The 24,958-nt window shown below is 51.3% G+C and overlaps 2 long non-coding RNA genes across 12 annotated transcripts in view; one reads left to right on the top strand and one right to left on the bottom strand.

Moving 5' to 3' along the window:
• The window catches only part of LOC149127135 (uncharacterized), a 563,175-nt gene that overhangs the window by 272,265 nt on the left and 265,952 nt on the right, over positions 1 to 24,958 (bottom strand). The window lies entirely within an intron of this gene.
• Positions 1 to 24,958, top strand: part of LOC103350404 (zinc finger and BTB domain-containing protein 38) — a 129,543-nt gene that overhangs the window by 83,137 nt on the left and 21,448 nt on the right. For 7 of the 10 annotated variants that reach the window (XR_001794622.4, XR_001794624.4, XR_001794628.4 and 4 more), the window contains one exon: positions 50 to 6,383. The exons of the other annotated variants lie outside the window; for them this stretch is intronic. This is a non-coding gene — a long non-coding RNA (zinc finger and BTB domain-containing protein 38). Of the gene's footprint in view, positions 1 to 49; positions 6,384 to 24,958 lie in introns of those variants that run through there. 10 annotated transcript variants of the gene reach the window in all.

The following is a 24,958-nucleotide window of genomic DNA, read 5'->3' as shown; positions in this document are numbered from 1 at the left end:
ACGAAGCCACCTGCGGAAGAGCCCTGACCATTTCTCTGCTCTGTTTCAGATGACAGTCATGTCCCTTTCCAGGGACCTCAAGGACGACCTGCACAGCGACACGGTGCTGTCCATCCTGAACGAGCAGCGCATCCGGGGCATCCTGTGTGACGTCACCATCATCGTGGAAGACACCAAGTTCAAGGCGCACAGCAATGTGCTGGCCGCCTCAAGCCTTTATTTCAAGAACATCTTCTGGAGCCACACCATCTGCATTTCCAGTCACGTCCTGGAGCTGGACGACCTCAAGGCCGAAGTGTTTACAGAAATCCTTAACTATATCTACAGCTCCACGGTCGTCGTCAAGAGACAGGAAACCGTCACCGACCTCGCAGCTGCTGGGAAGAAGCTGGGAATCTCCTTCCTGGAAGACCTCACCGATCGCAACTTCTCGAGTTCCCCAGGCCCCTACGTCTTCTGCATTACGGAAAAGGGCGTGGTTAAGGAGGAGAAAAATGACAAAAGGCACGAGGAACCAGCGGTCACCAGCGGGCCCAGGATCACAAACGCATTTTCCATCATCGAGACGGAAAATAGCAACAACATGTTTTCTCCCCTGGACCTCAGGGCGAGTTTCAAAAAGGTCTCGGAGTCCATGAGGACAGCCAGCCTGTGCCTGGAGCGGGCTGACGCCTGCCACGAGGCAGAGCCCGTGCGCACGCTCGCCGAGCACTCGTACGCCGTGTCCTCCATAGCCGAGGCCTACAGAGGCCAGCCTGCCCACGAACCCCAGAGCGCCTCGCCTGGCAGAACGGCCAAGGAGAACGGCGAGGCGCCTGGGGGCAAGCCCAAGCCGTGTCGGAAGCCCAAGCCATTCTCCCTGGCCCCAGACCCCGAGTCATCCACAGCGAACGTCCCACCCCCCGCCACAGCCAGCCTGGAGGTTACCCAGGAGCAGAGCCCGCAGCCCCCTGCGGTTCTCCCTCCCTCGACATCTCCCGGCCACCACGAAGGGAGTGGCCATTTTTCCAGGGAAGAGGAGAACCAACCCCCGGCCGCCCCTGGGCCGCCGGCGGCCGAGGTGCCCCCTCTCGTCTACAACTGCAGCTGTTGCTCCAAATCATTTGAGAGCAGCACTCTGCTCAGTGCCCACATGCAGCTGCACAAGCCCACGCAGGAGCCGTTAGTGTGCAAGTACTGCAACAAGCAGTTCACCACCCTGAACAGGCTGGATCGACACGAGCAGATCTGCATGCGGTCCAGCCACATGCCCGTGCCCGGCGGAAACCAGCGCTTCCTGGAGAACTACCCTACCATCGGACAGAATGGTGGCGCGTTCCCAGGCCCCGAGCCTCTATTACCCGAAAACAGGATGGGTGAGTTTGCCAGTCCCGGAAGCACCCTGCCCGACACGGACCACATGGTAAAGTTTGTCAACGGGCAAATGCTCTACAGCTGCGTCGTGTGCAAACGTAGCTACGTGACTCTGTCCAGCCTCCGAAGACACGCGAATGTCCACTCGTGGAGAAGAACGTATCCCTGCCATTACTGCAACAAAGTGTTTGCGCTGGCGGAGTACCGGACGAGACATGAGATCTGGCACACGGGAGAAAGGCGGTACCAGTGCATCTTCTGCCTGGAGACATTCATGACCTACTACATACTCAAGAACCACCAAAAGTCTTTCCACGCCATAGACCACAGACTCTCCATCAGTAAGAAGACCGCCAACGGTGGCCTGAAGCCTAGCGTCTACCCGTACAAGCTCTACAGGTTGCTGCCGATGAAGTGCAAGAGGGCTCCTTATAAGAGCTATCGACATGCTTCCTACCAGAATGCTCGAGAAAGCAGTCAAGTGAGACAGTCGGCACCCGGGACCTATGTCGTGCCAAACCCACACAGCTCCGAATTACCCAGCCTGAGTTTCCAGGGCAGTGTCAGTGCCTTGACCAGCAGTCCGGCCGTGCCCTTGGAGACATGCGCCCGGCAGGACACGCCCACTGCTGCCAGTGTGCAGAACGCAGAGGGCACCAGATGGCGAGAGGAGACCATGAAGATCGACGTTGACAATAACTTCTACTCGGGCGAGGTGTCGGTTCCTTCCACCGACAGCGCCGTCAGCTCTAACCCCCAGGCAGGCAACGCACCTGTCTTACCTCTGAGTGGCAGCAGTGAGAACGCAGCCTCCGTGATCAGCTACGGCGGCTCGGCACCCTCGGTCATCGTGCACAGCAGCCAGTTCTCTTCGGTGATTGTGCACAGCAACGCTGTCACCGCCGCCACGACCAGCAGCAGCCAGCAGGCCCCTGCCAACCCGGCCACCGAGCAGCCCTCGAAGGAGGACAGCAAAGCTGAGCCGGACAAAGGGAGTCGATTGGCAGGCAGACCCAAAAGCTTGAAGGAGAAAAAGAAAGCTGTAGCTTGTAACAAAGGAGAGACCCCAGAGGAGTCCAAACACGTGGTTGATCCTGGAGGGGCCCCGAGCAAAGCCCCCAGTGCCGCCGAGGAAACCAGTAAAATCGAGACCTACATTGCAAAGCCTGCCCTGCCGGGCACCTCCACGAACAGCAATGTTGCACCCCTTTGCCAAATAACAGTGAAAATTGGGAATGAAGCCATCGTGAAAAGGCACATCCTCGGGTCTAAATTGTTTTACAAAAGAGGGAGAAGATCCAAGTGTCAGATGCAGGAGGAGCCGTTGCCACAGGAGAGTGACCCAGAGACCCACGCGGACAACCCTCTGGGGCTCTGCCAATCCGAGTGCGTGGAGATGAGCGAGGTGTACGATGATGCAAGTGACCAGGATTCCACCGACAAACCGTGGCGCCCTTATTACAACTACAAACCCAAAAAGAAGTCCAGACAGTTGAGAAAAATGAGGAAAGTCAACTGGAGGAGAGAACACGGAAGCAGGAGCCCAAGCAGCAGGTGCAAATTCCCCGCAGAGCTGGACTGTGCCGTGGGGAAGGCTCCTGCAGACAAGGCCTTGGAGGAGGAGGAAAACAAAGAGATGCCCAAGCTGCAGTGTGAACTCTGCGACGGAGACAAAGCGTCAGGGGCTGCGGCCCAAGGGAGGCCCCACCGGCACCTCACGTCCAGGCCTTACGTCTGCGAGTTCTGCGCCAAGCAGTTCCAGAGCCCTTCCACGCTCAAGATGCACATGAGATGCCACACCGGGGAGAAGCCCTACCAGTGCAAGACCTGCGGGCGGTGCTTCTCGGTGCAAGGGAACTTGCAGAAACACGAGCGCATCCACCTGGGCGTGAAGGAGTTCATCTGCCAGTACTGCAACAAGGCCTTCACCCTGAACGAGACCCTCAAAATCCACGAGCGAATCCACACCGGCGAAAAGCGCTACCACTGTCAGTTCTGCTTCCAGAGCTTCCTGTACCTCTCCACGAAAAGGAACCACGAGCAGAGGCACATCCGGGAGCACAACGGGAAAGGCTTCGCCTGCTTCCAGTGCCCGAAAATCTGCAAGACCGCCGCCGCCCTGGGAATGCACCAAAAGAAACACTTATTCAAGAGCCCAAGTCAGCAGGAGAAAACAGGCGACCTGTGCCACGAGAACTCAGATTCCTTGGAGAATCAGCACTGCATTGATTCGGCAGAGGACAATGACCAAAAGGATCATGTACAAACCGCTGTCGGAAATGTTGTCCTTTGAGTGGCAATAGTTAGAAAAATCTTCTGATAAATAAATCGCTAGGGTTTTTTTTTTTTTTCCCTTTTAGCTTTTTTTTTTTTTTTTCAGGTTTAGTTTTGTTTTGTTCACATAACAGTCATGAAGGAGTGAAGCGTAAAACAAACCAACAAACAAAAAGTCATTGGTGAAAAATTCCCGGAAAAGGATCCTAACGTCTACTTCGGGTTTTAGCGTTAACTTCCTGCCACGTGCGGAAAGACAAAATAGCTGAATCCTCCAATAGTCCAAGTATCTTGTGAAAGTTAATGAAGTTCTTAGCTGTTGGTATTTCTACCAGTGGGGGCAAAAAAAAAAAAAAGGAGCTCAATTTTAGGCTAATTTAAAAACTTTTTGGTAAATGCTAATGGGAACCGGCTGCTGAACTGTCTTGAGTCACTGGAGAAAAATAAGGGTCAGACACCATGGAGATGGCCTCTTCCAGGTGTCAGGTGGTAAATGAGCTGTGACAGTCTTCATCCCCATCCACCTCCCGCACTCCTAAAACGTGTTCAAGTTAACGGACACACGTGAAAATGCTTCACAGTGTAACTGAAAATACGTGTATACAGAGTAACCTGAAACAGAACACTCACGCATCCTCTAGAACTACTTGTCCGCCACACAGACCTTGTAAAATACATATATACGTCACGGTAACTTTTACCTGTCCATAGTCCCTGTAGAAAATCACCGTGAGCAATAGATCTGCAGCGAATGAGGGCTGACATGGAAATCAGCAGAGAGCATTTTGATCACAACTTAAGAGCATGCGTGTGCCACTCACTGGGAGCCGTGGCTGAGCTGTTAGTAGAACTGATGCCCTGAAGTCACAGAAGACACAGGTCATCACGCCTTATCTACGAGCGAAAGCCCTCCCGGAGCATCCCTGTGCGTCCCTGGGCCGTGTGTCACTTTGCAGTGGCCTCACTCGGAGAATGAAGAAGGCGCCCGTTCTTCTGAAACCCTCTGCAGTCTTCCAGCCATCCTGAGGCCATGGGCCCGGGGCTCTGTTCCAGACGGACTTAACAGTTCAAGTCAAACTCCACGAAAGGAGCGTCCTGGAGATTTAGCGCCAGGCACACGTGCGGTACTTGCAAGTGACAGAACGCCTGAGCCCTACAGTTGCTCGCCTGCTTGGAGACGATGCAGCTGCCAAGTCCATCCTAATAGAAAGCAAAAGGACAGCCAGCACCCCCACACAACCCCACCTATTAATGGCTTGAATGCGCAAGAGGGAGTAATGACCTTCTTTGCTCAAACAGTACCTTGTTTTGCAGGGTGGGGAGGGAGGCCGGGGTCCTGTCGGTTACTTCTGTAGCTCAGAAATGCACCCACAAAGCCCATTGTTTTGTCTTCATATGTGCAGGCCTCTGGCCCCCTCGATGAAAACCTTCTTGAGTTTTTCATTGTTCTTTCTCACAAACCCACACCATCAACATTGCCCTCAGTCCATTTGCCCTGCAGGATATTCCATCCTGTGGGCCAGGTTCCTGGAAAGCTGGAACTCACGATTCTTGTTTTTCAACACCGCCAGAACAGGAGGAAGAGAGCAGACGTTGCTACTGTGTGATCACCGGTAGGAGCAGAATTCGGAATCCAGCGTAAGGGTGACGTGCAGCCATGCTTGTTCATTGGATTTGATAGCTGGGAAGCCCAGGTCATCCGAAGTTGGAAGATTATCCTCATGAAGAGGTAGCTCAAGAGACTCCAGTTTCTGTCTACAAGCATTGTGATGCCTCCACGAAGAAGACTTAGTATGGATTTGAGTGGGCAAGAATGCATCTGAACACCCAGAAGAGTACATGGTTAAGCTTGACCTTTTTATACTCTAGTACTTTGCCGTTAAGTAACCCCGGTATTGTATCTGCATTTATCTTTTGTTCATCTAGTTTCACTTACATACAGTATTATACAGTAGAGGAAAGTGGGAAAATGCAAGTGAATTTAACTTTATTTTATACATTGTATATATTGTATACCTGCACCATCCGTTTGGGTTTTGTTAAAGAGATAGTCGCAAAGGGCTTATGAAAATCATTTTTGAATTGATAATTAGAATATTGAATAAGCAGTCCAATATTAAACTAATTTGTTTAATCTCAGTTAGGGTTATGAATCAAGGAAAATTACTGTGTATGTTAGTCATTCTGATCTAACTCCAAATATGAAATATGACACTGTAGTGATGTCTCTCGGCCCTTACATGTGGACATTTTTTAAGTGGACTTGTATGCTGATAATTCTAGACCAAAGTAAATATGGCAGAATATTTATACATGAAAAAAATAATTTTGCAAATATTTTCTATAATTGTACTATTCGTTTAAAATGTTGATGGCTTGTGTTAGTTTCAGGGAGGGGTGTATATTTTGATAAAAAAATACTTGACTTTGTAATTCTGTATATTCTATACAATTTATAGCAGAGCCGTTTTAAAACAGCCTTGTCCCATTTTTTGTTAATTGTGAAAATTTTATGATGAGTGATGTTGAAGTCTGCATCGAGTACATAATGACCAACTAGAATTAAGTCAGTGTAAACAGTGGACGTACTGTATGCCGTACAAGATATATTGTAATTGCTGTTTTAGCATCTGTATTTTGGTTAGAAGATATTATTAAATGCAGATGTTAAGGGTTGGAAAAGTCTAATTTTATTTTTAGAAATAATGAATATAAATTTGTTTTTGCTTGATTAAAATAGCTTATTCCTACACCAAGTCTCGTTTTAGATGTTTTGATGTTAATTCTGTGCAGCCGTTCCATCCGCGTGAGTCAGCTTTGTGTCACATGTGGTTCCATATTTCTCTGTTTCCTTACTTGTCTACATTGCCTGGGACCTTCTCACGTGCTTCGGACTCAAATGAATTACACCATTAAAACAAAACAAACAGACCTAAGAGGGAGTGGAGGCTTTTGGATAACTGAGTGTTTGAGACAGACCTGATCTTTAGAGGATGCATCCGCGGGAAGTACTCTCTGGGGATATGCTGCTGCCGTCCTCGGAAAGCAGACTGCCTTGGCTGGGGTCCAGGCGTTTGGTAACATCTTCCCATGGGCCATTCGTTAACGACCTCCACCCCGGAAGTAGAGCTGACTGTCCGCCTTTCATTAGGGACTCCGGGAAGGTCCCAGAACCACACGGAGCTGGGGGTTCCAGCCCAGGTCTGCCCGACTCCAAAGCCCGTGTCTCTGCTCCTTCTCTGCACTTAGGGAACACTGCTGCGTGACAGAGTCGTGGGGTTGTGGGCCGTGGCTGTCACAGAGACTCCTGCATCCCTGCGGGATCCCTGTTCGCTTCAGCTTCTCCCAACTTGGGCCCGTTACGTTTCAGGATATTGCCCTATCAAAGCATTTTTGACAGTTGTCCACTTTGGTTTTTAGAATATGGAGTGAAATTGTAGTGCTATTCTAAGCTAGTGGTTTCTCACATAAAAATAAAGCTGTCCCATTGTCACCAAGCTCCTAACCTCAGCTTGCAAATGCAGAAATGCAGTCACAGCGAGTGAAAGGCTGGGGGGCCCGGGGAGCCCAGGCAGCACAGCCATGAGAGAGCCCCGCCACTTGGCGGAAGCATCAGTTCTGTATTGGTAGGGCAATCCAAACCAGATTCTCCAAATATTTGGAAGCTGTTGCCTGCTAAAACTGATTTTGTTGTCTAGCAAAACAGCATTTGATATTGGAAGAATTTGTAAGAGTTGAGGAAGTTACTGGATTAAAAGCAAAACACTCACTGAGGCAGTCCTGTTTGTGTTTGTTGTTGTTAGTGAGCCTGAGTAGTTTGTTTACACAGACATTCGGCTTATAGATAAGGTGCTTCCTGGGATCCCAGGCCTTCCCTAGAGCTGCTTGGCTTCAGGCTACTTCTGTCCAGCTTCAAGCTTGAGACAGGAAAGGCAGGCAGGAGGGGGAGGGGCTGCCAACTACTGTGCAGCCGAGCCTGTGGGATTCTCGACTCAGCCACCGTCCCCCACCAGCCCCTTCCCCTCACCGCCGTAGTGAAACTCAACATAGCCAGAGAGGGGGATGTCCCTGGAAGCTGTCATCTGTCGGGTTTATATATATCTTTTTTTTTTTTTTTTTTGACAGATAGACAGAAAGGTCTTCCTTCCATTGGTTCACTCCCCAAATGGCCGCTATGGCCAGCGCTGTGCCCATCCAAAGCCAGGAGCCAGGTGCTTCCTCCTGGTCTCCCATGTGGGTGCAGGGCCCAAGGACTTGGGCCATCCTCCACTACCTTCCCGGGCCACAGCAGAGAGCTGGACTGGAAGAGGAGCAACCGGGACTAGAACCCGGCGCCCATATGGGATGCCGGTGCCACAGGCAGAGGATTAGCCAAGTGAGCCACCACACCAGCCCCGATTTTTTTTTTTGTAAATTTGAGAGAGTTACAGATCTTCCATCCACTGGCTCACTCAAATGGCCACAATGACTGCAGCTGGGCTGATCAGAAGCCAGGAGCCAGGAGACTTCTTCTGGGTCTCCTATGTGGGTACAGGGGCCCAAGCACTTAGGCCATCTACCATTTCTTTACCTAGGCCATAAGCAGAGAGCTGGATGGGAAATGGAGCATCTGGGGCTGGAAGGCTTAGCCTACTACACCACAGCGCCAGCCCCATGCCTGCCTTTCTCAGGAAGGGGTGGTCAGCAAAGACAACTGCAGACGGATCCCAGGCCTCCCTCCGGCCGGTGGCTGCCTTGTGCACACAGGGGACTCACTGGGCGTCGGCTCATCTGTATGGTCTTCCCAGGGGTCTGTGAGTGGAAGTGCGGGCACAGCAGGCTGAAGGCAATCTCAGAATGGTTGTACCGGGTTGGGCTGTCCCGTGCTGACCGGACAGGGAAGGATTTGAACGTGCATTGGTGTGATTTTCTGAGGAAGGTCAGCCCTCGGTGACCCCATCAGGATGCATACAGACCTCTGGCTCACTGTTAGGCACAATTTCAGCTGCGCTCTGCCCAAAAGCTGGGAGTTGCTTGCGCACCACGGCACCCTGTGGTCTGACAGTGGGGCTTTCCTCCGTCACCAGCAGCAGCGGCGCCGAGGGTCGCCCAGCCCCCCGGCCAGCTCCGTGGCCTGTGCTGGACCACGCCCTGGACCCTGGCTGCCGCTGCCACTGCTGCCATGTTGCTCAGTTGTAGCTTTCCTTTTTTTTTTTAAATTCGGGTCATTTAATTCCTATTAGCTCTCCTTTTCTCATCAACATTTGATTGATTTGGTTCCAGGCCCTCTGTCTCCATCAGTCTCTTTGCACAGGCAACCATTCTCCCACTCTGATTTCCTCCATCTCTGAGAACGTCTCATCTTCTCCAAGTCCCAGCCATCTCTCTTCTATTTCTGTTTTCTGGAGACAGAAGCCCCCTTCGGCCCCTCCCTGGTTGGTACACACTGACTGCAGTTCTTCAAGCAAGATGGTCAGTGAACAACCCATATGGCTTAGGTGCAGTTTTTAAAAGTATACACACCATATTCAGACAACTATTGGAAGTATTGATTTTAATAAAATGGTTATATTTTTACTAGCAGTAGAGACTTCAAAGACACCAGTTTAATTTATTTAGAATGTTTTTGAGGAAACAGTCACTATTTTTCAGTAATTTTAAAATTTGACTTCTGTATATGTATAGGGATAAATATTTTATTCTTGTTATAAGAAACTTTGGTGAACAGGCATTTTGAAGTTGTAATAGTGCTAACTGTTGCTGAATTTTAATTCGTTTATTCAAAATATACCAAATTTAGAGAATTGGGCATTCAGTGAGACTTGGGCTGTAGAGACGGCAGAGGAAGCCTGTGTCTTCACAAGGAACTTGGTCTAGTGGAGGAGGCTTGGTGAGCCAGCAGACGGATAATCACCAAGCGACGCCTTGCGCTCCTGGGGACCCAGAACCAAAGCAGAGAGAAGTGGTATTGGGTTAGGACTGATGGAGTCTGGGCTTCCCCAAAGGGGTCAGCTCCAGGTTGGAGGAACTAACAGGGGCCACAGGTGAACGTAGACTGGCCTGAAAGCCTGGGGTCTGGGTTGGTGAGCCTGGGCAGACAGGCAGCAGCCTTGTTAGAGTTGGGGCTTCTATCCTGTTCGCACAAGGGCAGTGGGGGAGCACAGGAGGTCAGAGAGAAGTACCCCAAAGTCCCAGCCAGGTGGGAAGGCATTGGAAGAGCTTCCACAGAGAGTGTCTGCATTTGACGGACTGGAAGGACCAGTCTCAACTGCGTGTCATAGACAGGCTGCACGCAGGGCCTGCGGGGGTGGTGGCAGGGAGAGGACAGGTGGGAGATGACAGTGGCTTGGGCGAGGGTAGGGGTAGTGGAAATAGTAAGAACACGTCACATTCTGGACATATATCTTTAAACCTTTTACTATGGAAAATTCAAATACATGCAAAAGTAGAATAGTTCAGTGAACCCCAGTGTGTCCATTATCTCAACAATCAACAACTGACTTTTTTTTTTTTTTTTTTTGACAGGCAGGAGTGGACAGTGAGAGAGAGAGACAGAGAGAAAGGTTCACCCTCCAATGGCCGGCGCGCTGCAACCAGCACACCGCGCTGATCCGATGGCAGGAGCCAGGTGCTTCTCCTGGTCTCCCATGGGGTGCAGGGCCCAAGCACCTGGGCCATCCTCCACTGCACTCCCGGGCCACAGCAGAGAGCTGGCCTGTAAGAGGGGCAACCGGGACAGAATCCGGCACCCCGACCAGGACTGGAACCCGGTGTGCCGGCGCCGCAAGGTGGAGGATTAGCCTAGTGAGCCGCGGCGCCGGCCTAACAACTGACCTTGATCTGTACCCTGACACACTCCTCCCTACTGTATTATTTCTAGCAGATCCTATACATCGTAACATTTCATCTGTAAAATGAAATTGCATCTTTAATATTTTTAATAGAACCATACCATTATCACACCTTAAAAATTGTTTCTTAATATCATCAAGTTCCATCAGCTAGAATGTATGATTGTCTCACAATTCTAAGAGATTAGAATCAGGGCCGGCGCCGCAGCTCACTAGGCTAATCCTCCGTCTGTGGCACTGGCACAACGGGTTCTAGTCCCAGTCGGGGCGCCGGATTCTGTCCCGGTTAATCCTCTTCCAGTCCAGCTCTCTGCTGTGGCCCGGGAAGGCAGTGGAGGATGGCCCAAGTCCTTGGGCCCTGCACCCGCACGGGAGACCAGGAGGAAGCACCTGGCTCCTGGCTTCGGATCAGCTCGGTGCGCCGGCTGCGGCGGCCATTGGAGGGTGAACCAACAGCAAAGGAAGACCTTTCTCTCTGTCTCTCTCTCTCTCTCACTGTCCATTCTGCCTGTCAAAAAAATAAAATTTAAAAATTTAAAAATTAAATAAATAAATAAAAGAGATTAGAATCAGAATCGAACTAAGATCCCTCACCACAACTAGTGGATATATCTGTCTTTAACTCTATGGTTTCCCTCTTTGATTGTTTTTTTTTCCTCTCTGCAATTTAGTTTGGAAGATAATAGTTTATCTAGGATGTAGCAAGGCGACTTCCTCAGTGAGGTGATGTTCTCCCATTAGGAGCCACAGACTGGCTGGCTGAGCTATTGGGTGTATTTTGAAAATAAATCTGATGGAATTTGCTACTAGCCTGGGGGCTAGGGATTGAGAAAGAGGAGTCAAGGATGGCCCACCACAGCCCCTGCCCCCGCGGCCCAGTCTGAGCATGAAGAATGGAGTGGCCCGCAGACAACCGGACACAGGGAGTGGATGTTCTGAAGGGGGCACAGACGGGGCATGGATGCGAAAGTTGTATTTCATTCACTCAGTGTCTCTGAGCCAGCGGCTGGGACAAGACTTGGCAGAGCAGGCAGTTCCGGGAGCTCGTGATCTAGTGCGGAACACAGAAAACTAAATACTTAGAGCGGCTGTAAGTGCTATGCGGAAGAGCTGTGCAGTGCTCCGAGGACCTCTCCTGGGAGAACATAACCCAGTCTGCAAGTTCAAGGGCAGCTATTATTTTTTCTTCTAATTTTTTTAAAATACACTGTGTTTTTAAAAAAAAACTCATTTTTTTAAATGTTTATTTTCATCTACTTGAAAGTCAGAGTGCCATCCACTGGCTCGCTCCTCCTAAATACCACAACAGCCAAGGCTGGGCCTTGCCAAAGCCAGGAGTCAGGAGCTCCATCTGGGTCTCCCACATGGATGCCAGGGGCCCAAACACCTGCTGCCTCCCAGCAAACTGGATCAGCAGCAGAGTAGCGGGGGCTTGATCCAGGCACTCTGAGAGAGGACGCGGTGTCGCATCAACAGTTTAACCCTCTGCCTACAATGCCCCTCCTGGGAAGCTATTCTCGAAGAAGTAACTTCTGAGCTGGGACCTGAAAAGACTCAGAGCTGAAAGGCAAGGGGGTGTCTGGGTAGAGGCCATGGCGCATACCAGTGTCTGCCCCTGGAGGGAGCACAGTGCATTGGAGGCCACAGTGCCAGCATGTAAGAAAAATGGGTTTGAGATCGCCTGGATGACAGAAGCCATACCACACAGGCCTTCAGGTCACGCTAAGGATTTGGACCTAAACAGAAAGCCACTGGATTGTTTACAACAGGTTGGGACAAGAAGAGAGATTTTGATAAGTTTTGTATTATAAATAAAAATCACTTTGGTGGTGGGTGTTTGGTGCACTGAGCAAGATGCCACTGGGGATACCTGCATCCCATATCAAGGTGCCTGCGTTCTAATCTCAGCTCTGCTTCTGATTCCAGCTTCTTGCTAATGCACACCCTGGGAGGCAGCAGGTGTCGGCTCAAGTAGTTGGGTCGCTGTCACCTATACGCAAGACCTGGACTGAGTTTCTGGCTCCCAGCTTCATCCTGGCCCAGCCTCAGCCTTTGTGGGCCTCTGGGTAGTTATGGGAGCTCCCCTTGCCTTCAAGTAAACAACAGTTTTTAATGGAATAAAAAACCACTGTGGGCCGGCGCCGCGGCTCACTAGGCTAATCCTCCGCCTTGCGGCGCCAGCACACCGGGTTCTAGTTCCGGTCGGGGCGCCGAATTCTGTCCAGGTTGCCCCTCTTCCAGGCCAGCTCTCTGCTGTGGCCTGGGAGTGCAGTGGAGGATGGCCCAAGTGCTTGGGCCCTGCACCCCATGGGAGACCAGGAGAGGTACCTGGCTCCTGCCATCGGATCAGCACGGTGCGCTGGCCGCAGCGCGCCGGCTGCGGCAGCCAGTGGAGGGTGAACCAACGGCAAAAGGAAGACCTTTCTCTCTGTCTCTCTCTCTCACTGTCCTCTCTGCCTGTTGAAAAAAAAACAAAAAAAAACACTGTGGCCGAAACGTGGAGAATGGCACGGGGGTGGCAATGGCTGGAAGTACAGCGCCTGGCAGCTGCTACAGAGGCCCAAGCTGCAGGTGACTGTGGCTTGGATTATGCATTTGCAGAGAAGACGGAGAGCAAAGGGGGATATCGGAGAGGCTTGGGGAGATACAAATCAGCAGGAATTGATGCTGGATTAGGTATGGGAAGCGAGGGCTAGGGTGGGATCCAGGACAATATTTTGGTTTTAGAGGTGTTGAAATTATGGGAATATAAGATGTCCTCCCCCCTATGAAGCTTATGTAGATTTAAAAAAAGAGAGAGAGAACCTTCCAGAATGGATAGAGTGAGAGCAACTGGCAGTGAAGGTGAGGCCAGGTAGGAAAGGTCTGGAAAGTGTCTTTGCATTCAACACTGGGTGGTTGGCAGTGGTGTGCTGACAGATGTTCAACACCCAGCTCCTAGCGGAGGAGGGAAGGCCTCGTTCAGAGTACCTGCAGCGTCTGCTCTGTAACTCTTCCCGCCATGGGCAATTTTTAAGCCACCAACATGATTAGATTCGGGAAGCAATGCATCCTGCTCCACAGGCGACCTTGCCAAGGGCAGGGTCAGTGTGGTGCTGCAGGTGGGGAGAGGAGGTGGAGCCAGCAAGTAAGGACTCCTGTCTCGGGAAGCTTAGCTGTAAAGCAGAGTAGGAAAATGGAGAAAGGCTGCTCTAAGTGGCACCCAAGGTTTCAAGACAGGGCTTCCACATGGGGAGTGGAAGGAGAGGGTACAAAGGATGGAAACGCAAGGGATTGGGGTTATCGATGAGAGACTGATTGTAGCCACGGACCGTGGAGCCTGGGTTTAATTCAAAGAGGTATGGACTGACGCAATTGAGGGATCAGACATGAGGTGGCTCAATAAGGCTTAAGAATGTGTGATCTGGGGGGCTGGCACTGTGGTACAGTGGGTTAATGCTCTGGCCTGATGCGCCGGCATCCCATATGGGCACCGGTTCTAGTCCCGGCTGCTCCTCTTCTGATCCAGCTCTCTACTATGGCCTGGGATAGCAGTATAAGATGTACCAAGTCCTTGGGCCCCTTGACCCACGTGGGAGATCCGGAAGAAGCTCCTGGCTCCTGGCTTCGGATAGGCGCAGCTCCAGCTGTTGCAGCCATCTGGAGAGTGAACCAGTGGATGGAAGACCTCTCTCTGTCTCTACCTCTCTCTGTAGCTCTGTTTTTCAAATAAATAAAATAAATCTTTAAAAAAAAAAGTAAAAAAGAGTATATGATCTGGGGCCAGCGTTGTGGTGCAGTGGGTTAAGCCTGCAACGTATCAGTGCCCATTTGAGTCCCAGCTGCTCCATTTCCAATCCAGCTCACTGCTAATGCACCTGGGAAAGCAATGGAAGATGGGCCAAGTGCTTGGGCTCCTGCTAACCACGTGGGAGACCTGGGTGGAGTTCCAGGCTCCTGGCTTCAGCCAGGCACAGCCATGTGGGGAATGAACCAGTGGGTGTGAGATCTCTCTTTTTCTCTCTCATTTTTCTCTCTCTCTTCCCTCCTTCCTCTCTAACTCTTCTCTTAAAATAAATAAATCCTGAGCAATATTTGATCTTCAAAGCTCATCCTAATGGTGTTCCAGTTTTTCTCCCCAAGGGTCCCGTAAGGTGACAGTGGTTCTTGTCTTTGTTTCGAAGCTGTGGACGCTGAGGCACAGGGAAGCAAAGGGCTTGCCCAGGTGCAGAGGCAGGACTTCTGGTCTCCGGCACAGTGTTTCCCCTCCTTACACTTCCCTCAAGTGCCTCCACCTGAACTGAGATATTTTGGGGAAGACTGAGAAATGGGGCAGTAAGAACGCCTGTCCTTCCCGCAGAGTGAGGGTGTATTCACAGAGACCCCTGTATCACCCAAGTATTAGCTCACTGTTTTTTATCCACTGTACTCTATGCAGCAGTTAGTGTTGCCAGGGACTATTCAAAGTATCTAATGAACATTAACGTATGTAATCCTCCTACCAGCCTTATGAGGGAGACATTATCTCCTTCAATGTTTAGTATGGTTAGGGTTCGCTGCAGTGTCATAAGACTTTAGTATTTTGGAGGCTGGGGCTCTAGCATAGCAGGTAAAGCTGCTCCTAGCAGTGCCAGCATCCCATATGGGCACCGGTTCAAGCCCCAGCTATTCCACTTTCCATCCAGCTCCCTGTTAATGCACCTGGGAAAGCAGTGGAGGATGGCCCAAGTGCTTGGGGCCTGCACCAAGACTAAGCTCTTGGCTACTGGCTCCTGGCCATTGTGGCCATTTAGGGAGTGAACCAGTGGATGGAAGACCTGTCTCTCTCTCTCTTTCTCTCTTTCTCTCTCTCTCTCCCTCCCTCCCTCCCTCCCTGTAACTCTGACTTTCAAATAAATAAATATTTTTTTAAAAACTTACTGCTTTAAAAAATTATTATTTCACCTGATTCTGTGGCTTGGCTCGAATCAGCTGAGCAGGGCTATCATGCAGCTGCAGGGGCTGGAGCCATCTAAAGTCACAGCCCAGCTCCCCGGGGCTGGCGGAGGGGGCTGCACTGCTCACTGGGGGAGTGCAGGCATGAATGGGGAAGGGAGAGGTGAGGGGCAGTGCTTCAAGAGGTAGTCCCCAATGAGAAAACCAGGGCCCAGAGAAGTGAAACAGCTCACCTGAGGCTGTGTGGTAGGTACATCGAGAAACAGAGACGCCAAAGGGTCTGGGGCCCAAGAGCCCAGCACAGCCTCTCCTAGCAGAGTCGTGGTGGGTAACGAAGAGCACAGCGCCGTTCGCTGTTCACGGCCGAACGGGGAGCCCCAGGCTTGGCTGTCCAGAATCTGGGGGAGGGAATGAAATTCTACAAATGCCATGAGCCGAAGATAATGTCAAGGACTACCTACACCAGGCTCTTTCCTACATTGGCGGTTACAGTGCGGCTCCACGTGGCCCAAGGCAAAGGGGAGACTTCACAGGTCAGCTTGTCTCTGTCCAATCTGTAAAGACCAGAAACAGGAGTGTGCGGGTCTCCCTTATAAAATACATGAAACTTGTATAACTTAAAATTTTTAAAAAAAAGCAAATTAACATTCCAGCCATGTAGTCAGCTACCAGAAAGGGTCAGGTGAGGATATAGGGGCAGACCAGCCTCAGAAGAGGCCCCGAAGCTCCTTCTGTGGCTCCTGGGCTGTGGAACATCACGGTTCTGAAGCCCTGGGCTGTCCATTACCTTGTATCCTGAAGGGCGGCTCCTTCAAGGAAGAGCGGTGGGTGTGGCCGGAAAGAGGCAGCCGCTCCCCAGCACGCGAGGCTTGGACTCTGCTCCTTTTTGGATTTTTTATGTTGGGAGGTGGGGGAGGGGGCAAACTCCGGGTCCCCTCAGTGTGCGTGGAGTGAGGGCGTCCCCCAGGGCTCTGCACGGGGACCCCGTGGTTTCTGCTGCGGGGCTCCCTTGGGTGTGGTCTCTCACCACGATGGGAATGAGCCTCCCCTGTGACTGCTCAGGCTGACTTCGACAACATTGAGGCCCCTGGGAACTGTTCACACTCAGAGCCATCCTCATAGCCAGGCAGCAGGGCCCTAGCCCAGCCTTCCCAAACCCCCCCTCCCCCGCCGTGGGACAAGGACCAGCGGGGAAGGGTCCACCCAGAATCTGCGCCATCCCCCCCCACCCCGCCTCCCCGAGACCAGCACCTGAGAATTCCTTGCCTACCCCACAGCCTACTTGGGCCTCTTCCCTGCCAGTGTCATACTCCAGGGACAGCCAAGAGCAGCTGTTGTCCAAAGTCACGGACAGGGCTTGTGACATAGTTTCAGTGTCCACACGTGTCCATTTTCTGTGGCTATAACAGAATGCCCGAGAGCGAGTGATTTAAAGGGAAAGTTAATTTTGGCTCACAGCTCTGGAGGCTAGGAAATCCAAGAGCGTGGCCCCAGCAAGGGCTCGTGCTGCCTCAACACACGGCAGAGAGCAGCGGGGCAAGTGGGCAGCAGTGAACGAGGCAGCACTCAGGAGAAGCCTTGCTTTATTCTTTGGCTGCAATGGCTGGAGCTGGGCAGATCAGAAGCCAGGAGCCAGGAGCCAGGAGCCAGAAGCTTCATCCTGATCTCCCATGTGGGTGCAGGGGCCCAAGCACTTGGGCCATCCTCTGCTGCTTTCCCAGGTGCATTAGTAGGGAGCTGGATCAGAAGTGGAGCAACTGGGACTCAAACTGGCATCCATATGGGATGCCGGCGTCGCAGACAGTGCCTTTACCTGCTACGCCACAGCGCCAGCCCCTGAAGCCTTGCTTTATAACAACCAGCACCAGCGGTAACAAATCCAATCCCATGAGAGCCGCACGTTCCAGCCCGAAACACCAAGGAGACTGGGAATTCGTAACTCAAACCTGGCCTTCCAGGTTGTTATGACAGTGTATTTGTCAAGGGAGGGGAAGAGAACATATTTAATTAAGAGCTCGTTAGCCTGACCTGTAACTTTTAAATATTTGGACACATGATATAGAGGCTTCTGTCTGCGCGCTGCCCCTGGCCCTGCCAGTGTTGGCGGGCAGAGAGAGGGGTGGGGCAGGCAGCGGCCGTCGTCACCTCCCCAGACAGCTGGCTTTTCATCACACCGTGTCTGTGTGCAAGCTCCTGGCCATAAGGCGCCGTCCATTCCCAGCCCCACCCCACCCCACTCTCGTCTGAGACGTAACCATTTCTCCTTGCCAATCCTTTCAACAGCCTCCTCCCTAGGGTGTCGTGTGGGACAACCTGCTCACATTTGCCTCCTCCCTCACCGCAGTCGGTGCTCTGGACTCATCCACTGTCAGCTCTGCCTCTGCTATCAGACTGCGAACCTCTCAGGCTGGGGCGGGGAGCTGACCGCGCGCTGCGTGCCCAGCGTCAGCGTGGTGCTGCCGCTTGTGAGTCATCTCCTAAGGGAGCCAGTTCTCCGTCCAGGGCGACCAGCGTGAGACTAGGCTTTCCTGCCAAGGTGCTCACACTGAGACGGTCCCTGGCAAACTGGCCTGAGCAGTCACTTGTGTGGGGACAGAGACTGCTCCGAAACAGGGAGCCGTCAGCAGCCATGGTAGCGGTAGAACTAATCAACCAGTTCAAGTTTGCAACTTGTAACCACCTTGTGAGGAAACATGGAGACCACCCAGAAATCTGGCTGCGTGTACGAGGCTGGGAGAATGCAGGGGACCGCTGGGGACACAGATCCCGGCCAAGTCCTCCTGTTATTTCACAGACTCTGCCTGCAGCTAGCCATGCAGCTTCCAGCCGCCCTCGCCAGGAGGCTGGAACAAAAGTTAGCGTCCACGGCCTGCCCGAGTCTCCCAGGGTCCCCCGCATCCTGCTCAGCGTGCGGGGCAGTGAGGTGTTGCTGCTGGCCCGTCTTCTACTTGGCCTGGAGAAGGGACCTGCATTTCCTCAGCCGCCCCACCCTCAGACTGAACCTGAAACGAGGACCAGGTGAAGGGGGCTGCATGGAGGAGGGGACGCGTGACCCGGCTTCTCCCGCACTGTGGCTCTGCATCTCAACACAAGAGCGAGGGGACTTGAGTCAGGACCTTCTCAGCTGCCAGAGACACAACTCCCGGGTTGGCGAGCTGGGGAGGACATGCGGTCGCGTGTCCCTTGATGACATGTCCGTCAACAGTGGCCTACGTCTGTGATGCGGTCCCATAAGATTATAAGGGAGCCGAGAAAGTCCTATCACCTCGTGTCGTTGGAACCCTAATCACAGCACGTCCCAGTACTCACATGTTTGTAGGGCTGCTGGTGTAGGCCAGCCAATTGCCCTGCCAGTCAGAAAAAATAGAGCACATTCAATCCTGTATGAGCACAGTGCCTTACCCTCGAGAATGACAATAAACACCAGGTCACTGGTTTATGTATTTACTGTATGTTTATCATTTGTAAACAGTGTACTACTCCTAGTTATAAAACAAAGTTTATGTAAAACAGTATGCTATGTTAGGCCAACAGCTGGCTCATACATCTTGGCCTCTCTTACTTTTTAAAAGATTTTTAAATTTAATTATTATTTATTTAAAAGACAAAGTGAGAAGGGGGTGATCTTCCATCCACTGGTTCACTCCCCAAGTAAGAGCTGGGTTGGATCAAAAGCAAGAGCCTAGAACTCCACCTGGGTTTGCCCATGGCTGGCAGCGCCTGCAATACTTAGGCCAGCTTTTGCTGCTTTCCGAGGTGCATTAACAGGGAGCTGAATCGGAGGCGGAGCAGTCAGGACTCAAATCAGCGTGTGTATGGGCTGCTGGTGACGCAGCTACATCACAAGGCCAGCCCATTTACTGCAGTTCTTGCTCACTGCAAGAGGCCAGGTTGAATGGTTGATCTACACCATCTAGACTCGGGTAAGCACTGTACACTCTATGACGCTTGCACAGCAGGAAACTCCCGTAACAGTGCTTCTCTTAGATCTCTTAGACAGTATGCAATGTGACTGCAGCTGGCTTTAAGCAATGCTGAATCCAGGGGCGGAAACAAAAGATTTAGTCAGTCTCCCTTTAGGGGCCAGAGTCGTCATAGTGTGTAAGCCACCGCCTGTGACGTCAGCATCCATACAGGTGCTGGTTCCTCTCCCAGTTGCTCCACTTCCGATCCAGCTCCCTGCTGATGGGCCTGGGAAAAGCACAGGAAGATGGCCAAATGCTTGAGTCCATGCCACCATGTGGGGGACCTGGATGAGGTTCCTGGCTTCAGCCTGGCCCAGCCCTGGCCGTTGCAGCCATCTGGGGAGTGAACTAGTGGATGGAAGACCTCTCTCTCTCTCTCTCCCTCTTTCTTGGTAACTCTGACTTTCAAATAAATAAATAAATCTTTTTTAAAAACGATAGTCTCCCTCTTCATCTCTCTCCCAGATTTCTCTCTGCTCACTTTCTTCTGTGTTAACTTCAGTCGTCGACTGATTCGCCCCAGCTGATAGCAAAGACATCCATGCTGAGTGGAAGGAAGCTCTCCAAACCAGGAGGGAAAGACAGTCTTCCCAAAAACCAATAAACCGAAAGTCCTCCAAGGCAGCAGGCACTTCTCATAGGGACCTCCGCGAAGCAGCAGAGTGTGACTGCAAACTCAGCATCATAGCGGTCACTGATCATCTCCTCTAGCACAGGTCGGCACCTCCCCTTAGGACATGTGAAAGAAAACTCAATCAGAGGGACACTAAACACTCTCCATTCTAAGATCAACTGAGCGAAGCTATGCCTCAGGGCTTTTGTATTTTAATAATCATTTTACTTATTTATTTATTTTATTTGACAGGTAGAGATACAGACAGTGAGACAGAGAGAAAGGTCTTCCTTTCACTGGTTCACTCCCCAAATGGTCGCTACAGCTGGCGCTGCACTGATCCGAAGCCAGGAGCCAGGTGCCTTCCCTGGTCTTCCATGTGGGTGCAGGGCCCAAGGAATTGGGCCATCCTCCACTGCACTCCCGGGCCACAGCAGAGAGCTGGACTGGAAGAGGGGCAACCGGGACTAGAACCCGACACCCATATGGGATACTGGCACCACAGGCAGAGGATTAACCAAGTGAGCCACAGCGGAGCCAGCCACAGGGCTTTTGAATTTTTATCTTTACTTGTTTTCATTTGTTTGAAAGATAAAGAGACAGAAAAAAAAGAAAGAGATCTCCCATGCACTTCTTCACTCTGCAAATGCCCACAACAACAGGGGACCAGGAGCTCAGCCTGGGTCTCCCACGTGGGTGGCAGGGACCCAACTACTTGAGCCATCACCGCTGCTTCCCAGGGTGTGTGTTAGCAGGGAGCTGGAATCGGGAGTGGAGCTGGGACGCTAACCCAGGCGTCTGCTCCAAACGCCCACCCAATGCCTTTCTCTTTATTAGGGAACTTTTGAAGACTTTTTTTTTTTTTTTAAGAATATCTTCCCTCCCTTTGCACCATTTAACAGATGCAGAAATTAAGGGCACGAGTTCAGGGGCTGCACTGCTCTGAGTGCTGAGAATCCCACAGAACCCCGCAGGCCAGGAGATCCCAGTTTCCGCCCCGCCCCACCCCACCTCAGCCTCAGCCTCCACCCCGCCAGGCTTCCCTTCTGCCCTGGCTTTGTAAAAACCCCGCCCTGTCTCACCGCCTTCCCAGGTTGCTCCAGAGCCTTTCCAGAGGAAAGCAAACACATTAGAAGCAGTGACCCACGCAGTGAGGACGTTCCCAAAGATCTGTCGACCCCCTTTTCCAGGAACTCCTATGTTTAAGAGAAATGACTAGTCTGGACTTAATTCAAGTGGAAAGCAGTGCTAATGCATTTGTGTGTACTTATGTATTATGGGTGTATTTAAAGAGCTAATACATGCACACAGAAAACCTTCTTTTTTCAAATTGTGCAAAAGGGTAAATGGAGAAAAGAGGTCTGCCTCCCACTCTCTTCCCAGATTCCTCCCTAAAGGGCGCACGGTGACCAGGCCGTGGGTGTCCCTTCTTGGGCATGCCTTGTGAAGCTAAGCAAATGCGATGGGTGCAGAAAGCTCACGGAGGGCTGAGCGCTTGACACAGCAGCAGGCACCACTTGGCTGCTCACGTCCCATACCGAGTGCTTGGGTCCAAGTCCGCCCCTGATTCCAGCTTCCTGCTGATATACACTCTGGGAGGCAGCAGGCTAAGGCTCCAGCGCTTGGGTCCTTGTCACCCACGTGGGAAACTCAGACTGAGTTTCCGGCTCCTGGCTTTGGCCTGATCCAGCCCCAGCTGTTGCAGGCATTTGAGGAGTGGACCAGTGGATGAAAGATCGCACGCTCTCTCTCTCTCTCTCTCTCTCTTTCTCTCCACTGCCTTTAAAATAAATAAAAAATAGTTTCTTAAAGTTCATGGAAAATCTTTAAACACCATCTTTAAATTCCATTTTTTATAATTTTTTTGAAGTCCCATTATAGACTTATTAGTATAACCTTATATATTTTCCCTCCTTCTCTTTCTTAAAGATTTATTTGCTTATTTATTTGAAAGGTGAGAGAGAGAGAGAGAGAGAGAGAGAGAGCGAGCTTCCATCCACTGGTTCACTTCCCAAGTGGGGCTGAACGAGGATGAAGCCAGGAGCCAGGGAGCTCCTTCCGAGTCGAGTCTCCCATGTGGGTAGCAGGACCCAAGTCCTTGACCCATCATCCACTGCCTCCCAGGTTCCTTAGCAGGAGGCTGAACTGGAAGCAGATGTGGGATTCCACCATGGGATACAAGTGTCCCAAACGATGGTTCAACCTGCTGTGCCTCCCCTTTCTCTCTTTATTTTTTAATTTTTTAATATAAATGAGAGTACCCTGCACATCACATACCCCTCAATACCTTATTTACTGTAATAGATCATGGAGAACCTCCCATGTTTGGACTTACAGATCTGTCTTATTCTTCTGATGGTTGCCTACTATTGCATGAATGTTAACCTATTGCCTACTGATAGGCATTGAAGCTATTTCCAATCTTTTGCTTTTGTGTATACATTTTAGACAGACTTTTAAACAAGGATGGGAACAAACAGAAAAAGGCTTTTCTCTTAACTCTTACTTATCCAGAATACACAATTAAGAGTCCTCACTTTATTCTGATGGCCCCTGGTGGTTTGCGTGGGCATATTTCAAATTCTGAACCCCTAAGCAGAAAGGTTTCAGAAGCCAAACAGAAGGTCTTTGTGATCCTTGGTTGTTTAAGCCAAAGGGAACATCGGAGGGAAAGATGAGCGTTCCATAGAACACAGGCGGATGGGCAAACCCTGGGCCAGAAGCTTCCGCCATCTCTGTCCCCATTGCTGCGTTTCGGGCCCTCCCTGGATTTTGTCACCGTTCTTCAGCTCCCTGTATGCTGAGCTGGCTTCCCTGCCTGCAAGGTAGGGGACAGAGCCCCTACCCCAAGCAAACCCAGTGGGCTGGGAGAAGCTCCCAGGTGCCACCATGTGGTGCCACAGGTCCCACAGAGCCACTGGGTGACTGCCTCCAGGGGAGCCCTGAGGCGTGGCTTCAACAGGCCATCCAGCTCTCCAGCCTGCAGGGCCCCAGGTCCACTTGACTTAGGGGTGGCCCGAGGCCTTGACCCACAGCAGCACTTGGGGTTCACTTATGGGTGACATGTGGCCTGGTGCCATGAAGTGTGTGATCTGTGTACTGACACGGTGCCTCAGTCCCTGCTCCTGACACACAAAACCGTGAACTTGGTCTGGCATGCTTTCACATTACTTTGTTAGATTGTAAACATGGGTTTTTTAAAATTTATTTTTGCTATTTATTTTGAGAGACAGAGATAGAGAAAGATAGAGAAGGGCCGGCACTGTGGCATAGTGGATAAAGCCACTATCTGCGGTGCGGGCATCCCATATGGTTGCCCGTTCTAGTCCCAGCTGCTCCACTTCCAATCCAGCTCTCTGCTATAGCCTGGGAAAGCAGTAGAAGATGGCCCAAGTCCTTGGGCCCCTGCACCCACGTGGGAGACCAGAAGAAGCTCCTGACTCCTGGCTTCAGATTGGCGCAGCTTTGGTCATTTCGGTCATCTAGGGAGTGAACCAGCGGATGGAAGACCTCTCTCTGTCTCTGCTTCTGCCTCTCTGTAATTCTGCCTCTCAAATAAATAAATAAATCTTTAAAAAATAAATAAATCTTAAAAAAAAGATAAAGAGAGAAACTTCTCATCTGCTGATTCACTCCCTTAATGTTCATAGTAGCCCCAGGACTGCACCAAGCTGAAGCTGGGAGCTAGGAACTCAAGCCAGGTATCCCACATGGGTAACAGGAACCCAGTTACTGGAGTCATCACGGCTGCTCCCCCAGGGCCTACGTTAGCAGGAAGCTGGAGTTAGGAACACAAGCCGGGTATAGCGCTGACATCAGACAAGTGTTTTAACCAGCATCTTTTTTTTTTTTTTTTAAGATTTTTTAATTTCATTTATTTGAAAGACAGAGTTACAGGGAGAGGTAGAGACAGAAAGAGAGGTCTTCCATCCGCTGGTTCACTCCCCAGATGGCTGCAACGGCCGGAGCTGCACCAATCCGAAGCCAGGAGTCAGGAGCTTCTGCCAGGTCTCCCACACGGGTGCAGGGGCCCATCTTCTACTGCTTTCCCAGGCCATATCAGAGAGCTGGATGGGAAGAGGAGCAGCCGGGACTAGAACCGGCGGGATGCCAGCGCTTTAGGCCAGGGCTTTAACCCGCTGTGCCTCAGTGCCGGCCCAACCAGCATCTTAACTGCTAGGCTGAGCACCTTCCCCTGAACATGTTATTCTTAAGACATTTCATGGACTTGTTTGGGTAAAACTTGTTTTTGAGCATGTTATTTTGGAAAAAAAAAATGCTAAAAGAAACATATTTGGGTCTGAAAACTAAGTAAGGTAAGCAAGTTGTCTGCTTGAGAGGCTGTGGAGGCAGGGATAAGGGTCTATCCCTGAACCTGCTGTCTGGTGTAACCCGCAGCCCTCCAGTGACAGTGTTAGTGTGGGAGCCCCAGCGTCCAGCCCATGTTGGGCTTCAGTCTTGATTCTTAAGAACCCAACTACAGACTGGGAGGGGATGCCACTGCTTTGTGCAGAGCAGAGAGGAACATCCGACCAGCAGAGGGCGCTGACGCATCAGCTGGGAGTCAGCCACCACCCAAGCAGGACAGCCAGATTCCAGATCCCAATAAGGGCTGCCTCTCTTCCAGTCCCCCTCTAGTAATTTGTTCCCTGCCTAGCTTTTTTTTTTTTTTTTTTTAAGATTGATTTTATTTATTTGAAAGGCAAGTTTACACAGAGAGAGGGAGAGATCTTCCATCTACTGATTTATTCTCCAAATGGCTACATCGGCCAGGCTGAGCCAGGCCAAAGCCAGGAGCCTGCAGCTCTATCCCGGTCTCCCATGCAGGCACAGGGTCCCAAGGACTTGAGCGGTCTTCTGTTTTCCCAGGCGCATTAGCAAGGAGCTGTACGGGAAGTAGAGCAGCAGTTTCAAAGCAGTGCTCCCTGGCTCCTGTAGGATTTAACCCACTGCATCACAATGCTAGTTCCCCTGCTTAGCTTAGTGAAGGAATCAGTGTCAGTGTTGTA

This window comes from Oryctolagus cuniculus, chromosome 4, assembly GCF_051225735.1.
Source record: "Oryctolagus cuniculus isolate XC-2025 breed Fujian yellow rabbit chromosome 4, ASM5122573v1, whole genome shotgun sequence".
Classification (NCBI taxonomy): Eukaryota; Metazoa; Chordata; class Mammalia; order Lagomorpha; family Leporidae; genus Oryctolagus; species Oryctolagus cuniculus.
The sequence above is the reverse complement of the archived record's forward strand: the minus strand, read 5'-3'. Positions and strand labels throughout refer to the sequence as shown.